Source organism: Capsicum annuum, chromosome 6 (assembly GCF_002878395.1).
Source record: "Capsicum annuum cultivar UCD-10X-F1 chromosome 6, UCD10Xv1.1, whole genome shotgun sequence".
NCBI lineage: Eukaryota > Viridiplantae > Streptophyta > Magnoliopsida > Solanales > Solanaceae > Capsicum > Capsicum annuum.
Window position 1 is genome coordinate 8,595,186 of NC_061116.1, and position 6,428 is coordinate 8,601,613.

The window sequence follows — 6,428 nt, forward strand, 5'->3', positions numbered from 1 at the left end:
TTTACTTTATGTTTAGGACCCTCCTAAAAAATGAGATTTTACTTTATGTTCAGGACCCTCCTGAAAAATAGAATTTTATTTTCTGTTCAGGACCCTCCTGAAAAATGGGATTTTACTTTCTGTTCAGGACCCCCCTGAAAAATGGGATTTTACATTATGTTCAAGACCCTCCTGAAAAATGGGATTTTACTTCTTGAACATCAGGACCCTCCTAAAAAATGGGATTTTACTTTCTGTTCAGGACTCTCCTGAAAAATGGGATTTTACTTTCTGTTCAGGACCCTCCTGAAAAATGGGAGTTACTTTCTGTTCAGGACCCTCCTGAAAAGTAAAATTTTACTTTATGTTCAGGACCCTACTGAATAATGGGAATTTACTTTCAATTCAGGACCCCTCCTGAAAAATGGAACTTTACTTTCTGTTCAGGACCCTCCTGAAAAATGGGACAACACTTTCAAAAATGAAATACTACTTTACTATAATTTTGTTTGGGATAATTTTCGTTCTAGTTTTAATTTTGGATTTCAGGAGCCCGCCTGAAGAACAGGGTGATGAAATAGCAAGTCAGGAGCCCGCTTGGAGAACAGAGTGAAGAAATGAAAAGTCAAGCAACAGAGTGATGGAATAGCAAGTCAGGAGCCCGCCTGGAGAATTGGGTGAAGAAACAAAAGTCAAACAACAAAACGAAGCAATTGAAAGCCAAGCAACAGGTTGAAAGAAATTGTAAATCAGGAGCCCGCCTGAAGAATAGGGTGATAAAAGTCGAGTCAAGAGCCAACAGAAGTTGTATAGATAGGATTTTTGTAATTTCATTTATGTTTTAACTTGTAATTTTCATTTTTTGATGTAATGACAAAACCGCGGACCGGAACCTCGATGGAACCTCACTCGACTCTCCAACTCGGTATAGTCCACTTCTCTTCCAATCCTTTGAAAAACCCGTGACTTGATTCTCTCATAACTTAGATAGGAAGGATGTCTTAAGTCAAGATCCGGTTGTCCTTCTTCCTTCTATTTCTTTCTTTGAATAATGGTCGGGTCAAAATTTGGTCTCTCTGTCTACTTCTTTGTCTGAAAACACTTCATGTTTACATTCAAAGGGGGCATGATGTAGACACCTAATTTCGTCCCTCCCCGATGTCGTTTTACCCCTTTTCTACCTTATCCTACCGTGTACCCTCACCCGTGTGATAATCCCTCCACAAAATGACAAAAATAACAACCCACCCAACTAAAAATTGACAACATATCCTAACCCCTACCCCTCCTACCCCACTTCCCCACCCTCACCTAATATAGACACCACACCTCACAACAAGAGAGAGGACGGACGAAAAAGAAAAGGGGGGGTATTTTTCCACTGAAAATCTCTGCATACACAGTCATCTTCCTCTCCACATAATCACAGCACACCCAAGAAATTCAAATTTTCTTACAAATACACCATATACGTGCCACCACTGACTTCAACCACAAACCAGCAACAGTAGCAGCCAACGATGCCGGAGTCCGGTGAACTCAACAACCAGCCCCCTCTCTCCCTCTCTCTACCCTCTCTCTTTCCAAAACTAAAAGGAGAAGCGGTGCCGCCTCTCCGTTCGGCTAACGACGGCAGCAATAATGTCGTCATCACCGTTTTCCTCCCTTCGAAACTAACGTCTCCGCCCCAACAAACCAGAGAAAGCCTCCGTCGCCAGCGAAACAGCCTGCCTCCCTCCACGTCATAACCCCATCGCCGCCAGAGAAGGCAGCAAAACCACCGACCGCCGCCTCACCCACCAGAAATTGACTAAAAATCATCCTCTGGGTATTGCTATCACTGTTACGCTGGATTTACCACCGAAAAGACCTTGCCGTCGCTATCCGCTACTGTTTTCGGTGAAACTCGCCTGAAAACAGCGTTGTCAGCTTCGCTCCAACTATTCTATTCTCGGTTATTTCCATTATTAGCTCACCGGAGCTCGAATAGTATGAGTTCCTCAGTTTCTTGGGTAATTCCCTGATTCCCGATCTATTTTTGCTTATTTTTCGAAGATCTCAAACACAATTTTCTTGGTTTTTAGCATTATCGGTCTTTGACTTGAGTGATACTTCTTCTTTCTCGGGATTCAAGTCAGTTCGTGTTATTATTTCTTTCTCGGGATTCAAGTCAGTTCGTGTTATTATTTCTCATTATTGAGTTTGGTGTGGCTCGTTATTGAGGTTCGATTCGAGGTTCTTCGGTGCGCGGATTCCGTCTTTTGATTGACTGATATTTGAAATAAAATCGTCATCGAGGTCTAATTCTACTCTTTACCTCTTTTATTTTATTGTTGATGGTATCCGATGCATTGATTCTAATATTGTGTGTCGGTTGATTCGTGATGATGTGAATTGTTGTTTGTTCTGGTTTGGTATTTTAATTCCCTTGATTGTGGATTGATTATGGATTATATGATGAGATGATATCTTGTTTGGAGAATTAAGATTGATTGTATGGGGCAGAATTAAAATTGAGAAAAGTGAACATTAGTTTATGTTGATTCATTGATAGTCGCTTAATTCGGGATAAGCATCAACTTGATTAAATTCGATAGTGTCACGATTTTAGGTCGCTAATTGGATATGCAAATGGTAGGTGCGGGTAGGCAAATTTAGGCATGGTGGATTGAAAACATGTTTGAAATATGTGTTGGAATGGTTTTTTTTGTCGCATTTAATTCAATTGTATAATTTGGTCGGGGAATGCCCCGAAGTATCTGTATATATTTATTCACCGGGGAATGCCCCGAGGTATCATGTACTCGGAGGACGTTCGTGGTGAAGGCCCGAGGCGTCGGGTGGAGCATTAATTTAGGATTAGCGTAGGTTTACTTTCAGTCTTTTTTTTTATTTCGGGTTGTAATAATTGGACTGGACTTTGCATTTCGGATTGTTTTGTTTTGTTTGATTATTTTGCATGCTTTTTGTGCGGTTTATACATTTCTTAGTGCCAAAAAATAGTCGTACACTCTACCAAGCGACCGTGGTTGAACCACGGGATTGAGGGGTGCCTAACACCTTCTCCTTGGTCAACAGAATTTCTTAGCCGGAGTCTCTGTTCGCAAACCAGTTTAAAGAGTCAAATGGTTTTGAAAAAGTATTTTCTAATGGTGACTTGGCACACCAGATTATGCCAAGTGGCGACTCTGAGTAAAAATGTAAATAATCCTTTTCCGAAACAAATTTTCATTTCTTGTCACTTAAATAATAAAATCCTTTCGAACTAAAAATATAAATCCTTTGGAGTACGTAAAAAAAGAGTGTGACAAGGATCGAACCCGTGACGTCAGGGCATCAATGACGCACATAGTTGAGCATAGAACCAGTGCACCAAAACATAATTTGATATTGAGGGTGTACAATCTATTATATTAACCTTATTCAAATATCTAAGCATATACATATATAAGTTTTTTAAAAAGTTACCGAGTGCACGTTCACCCTCACGGTGACACGTGGGTCCGCCCCTGTTTATGTGCTTATATAATCTATATCTATATCTATAATATATTAAAAGTGTGAAGATCCTTACAAAAGTGATTTGAACTTTTTAACCTTCGTTAAAAAATTTCACAATAGATAAAACTGTCTTTTCATTTATTTCCTTCGGTTATCATATCATTAACTTATAATATTAAATATTAACTATTATAAATATATGAAAAGTTTTATTTCTGAACAAGCTCTTATATATATAGGAAGTCAGAAAAGGTTTTATTCCATTGGTACAAAATAATGTTACAAAATCCTTTTGATGGTGTATTTTTATGTTTGTGGAGTCCAAATTGAATACAAATACTAAATTGTTATCATAATTGATGTACAATTATTCTTTGACTCAATAGTTAACTTAATAGTTCACTCAATTAAAATTTTATCATATTCTATATGCCGGCACGAAATGGTTCCAAATGAACGTGGAAAAATTCTATGTGCGGGCTTAGTTTTTAGGATTTGGAACCTATACACGGAAACATTACATTCTGGGTATTTTGGCGGTAAACATGGAAACCTTGTATGTACCAAGTTTAATTAGGATTAATAGGATTCTTTGTTTTCTTTTTGTATTTAAATTATATTTTCAATTTGATTTGATACGGGAGCTAAGTCGTGTAAGAAGCCTCATTGTTCCACCTTCTCTTTCATTATGAAGATATGATTGCTTTGTCGCCGATGCAGTCACAGCCTGAAGAATGGCCCCAACAAGGATGATGAAGTGGTTGATTAGAAGTTGAGTATGTTACAATTGAGGGAGATACAAGTCATTCCTTGACTAAATGTCCCTTTCCCCTACAAAGATGATATTTTGCCTTTGACCTTATCTAATAGTATCTAGTTTCTTCATTCCATGGACAACGTATTTTCTGTTACTCCCTTTCTTTTGATGCATAACAATTTCTTCAAGCTTTTGAGTTTTTTTTTTTTTTTTCCTTCTCATTGTCATTTAAATACTGCGCCACTGACTTTTCATATACTCTTGTGTGTTAACTTAGTAATGTACAGTATGGAAATGACGTATAACATTCAGCGACCAACCCCTTTATAAAGTCAGAAACCTCTTTCCTAGGCAAGGAATCGAATATCTCCAACCAAACAGAACAGGTGGTATAAATAGGAGGGGAATTATGCCGAAGTGGCACAGGCCGCAACGATCATTTCATGTTCTAGATGGTTTGCAATCTACTGACAAAAATCTGATTGAATTTGGATCTTCATATTTTTTTGGGGGGGGGGAGGGAATGAGCTATTGATCTGATATGGAGCTGAAGCTTGTGACAGTTGAACAAAACTACCACTTTTTCCTCCGTCTATAAGAACAGGTTCGCCATACAAACAAAATAAGAAAAGACTTCCAAACATTAACCTCCTAAATCATCATTTTTCAAACATATGTACGGATGCGTGTGAGTTCTTTCTTCTAATTTTTTTTTTCGAGTGCCTGTCTCTTACCAGAAATAGACCAAAACTGGCCAAATCGCATAAACTTGTGCTTAACATGTTAAGGTATAGATAGAAGTGATGGAGGTTCCACATATCTCTGAATCATGAAACTATCAAAGTGCATGTTTGGTTATTTATAGAATTTGCAGTGATATAAATGCAAGGCAAATTGCAGTGTCTACTTCAGACGACCAACCATTCTATCATAAATTAAATTTCATTAAAATTATATTATCTTGGTGTTTTAAAATCTAATCTATGGCGTTCTTTTTCTATTTTTCACTCATCAATAAGCTTATTATCTTTGTAAAGCTATTAGACGATCTTCAAAAAGGTCTAAAGACCTTTAATGAAGGACAATTACACAATATACTTAAGTAAATTGGTAAAACTCAAAAATCTACAGGCAAATTTAAAGGGTTCTCAATATATTTAATCTAACATATTTACATCTTAGATATTACAAATACTATATTATTGATTCAACTAAATTCTTTATTTTTACATATTTAAAAGATATTGAATTCAATTATTGTATTAATATAATAATATTTATTTTTATTTTGTAAATAAACAGTGGTATCGCATTTAGTAACATCAATAGTTATTTTTAAACAAATTAATCTTCTTACTATGTTATATAATTAATGTAATGTAGACATGCAAAATACATACACATAACTAGTTACTACGTATTATAAGGGAGGATGGCCAGGTTTGGTCATCCTCACATTGCAATTAGTTGTAGGCCCCATGAATAGTAAACAGAATAATGAATTTATTTTTTAACCTATAAAAGTTTTTAACCTATACCTCATATTGCAATTAGTTGTGGGCCCATGAATAGTAAACAGAATAATGGAATTTATTTTTTAACCTATAAAACTTTTTAACCTATACCTCACATTGCAATTAGTTATGGGCCCATGAATAGGAAAAAGAATAATGAAATTTATGTTTTAACCTATAAAAGTTTTGAACCTATAAAAGTTTTATTCATATTAAAATATTATTTAAGTTCAAAGAATTTTCTACGTTCTTCTCCTTCCTTCCAAAATCTTCTGAACGTTCTTCTCCTTTTTCCCAAAATCTTCTTCTGAAACTATGTTGTAGTATGATTCATCACTAAATTTGAAATACCTTGTATGACTCATCACTGCAAATCAGAAATAAGTCGTAAATAAGCATGACTCATCATTGTAAATCAGAAGTAAATCATAATCAAGAATGACTCATCAATTTATCAGGAAAAAGTCGGCGATTTACTCTCTATAAAGCTTCAATTAGGTCGATGGTTACTTTTTTTAGAGCTTTAAAGTTGTATTTTTTTTATCAGTTTTGTTCATCTCGCTGAGGTAAGTTTTTTTTTTTTTTTTTGGGCATAAATTGATGATGAAAAATTGTTTGTTTTTAAATTCCAAATCTTGAATCATGAGTTGCTAATTGTTGTTTGAGTATAAAATCAA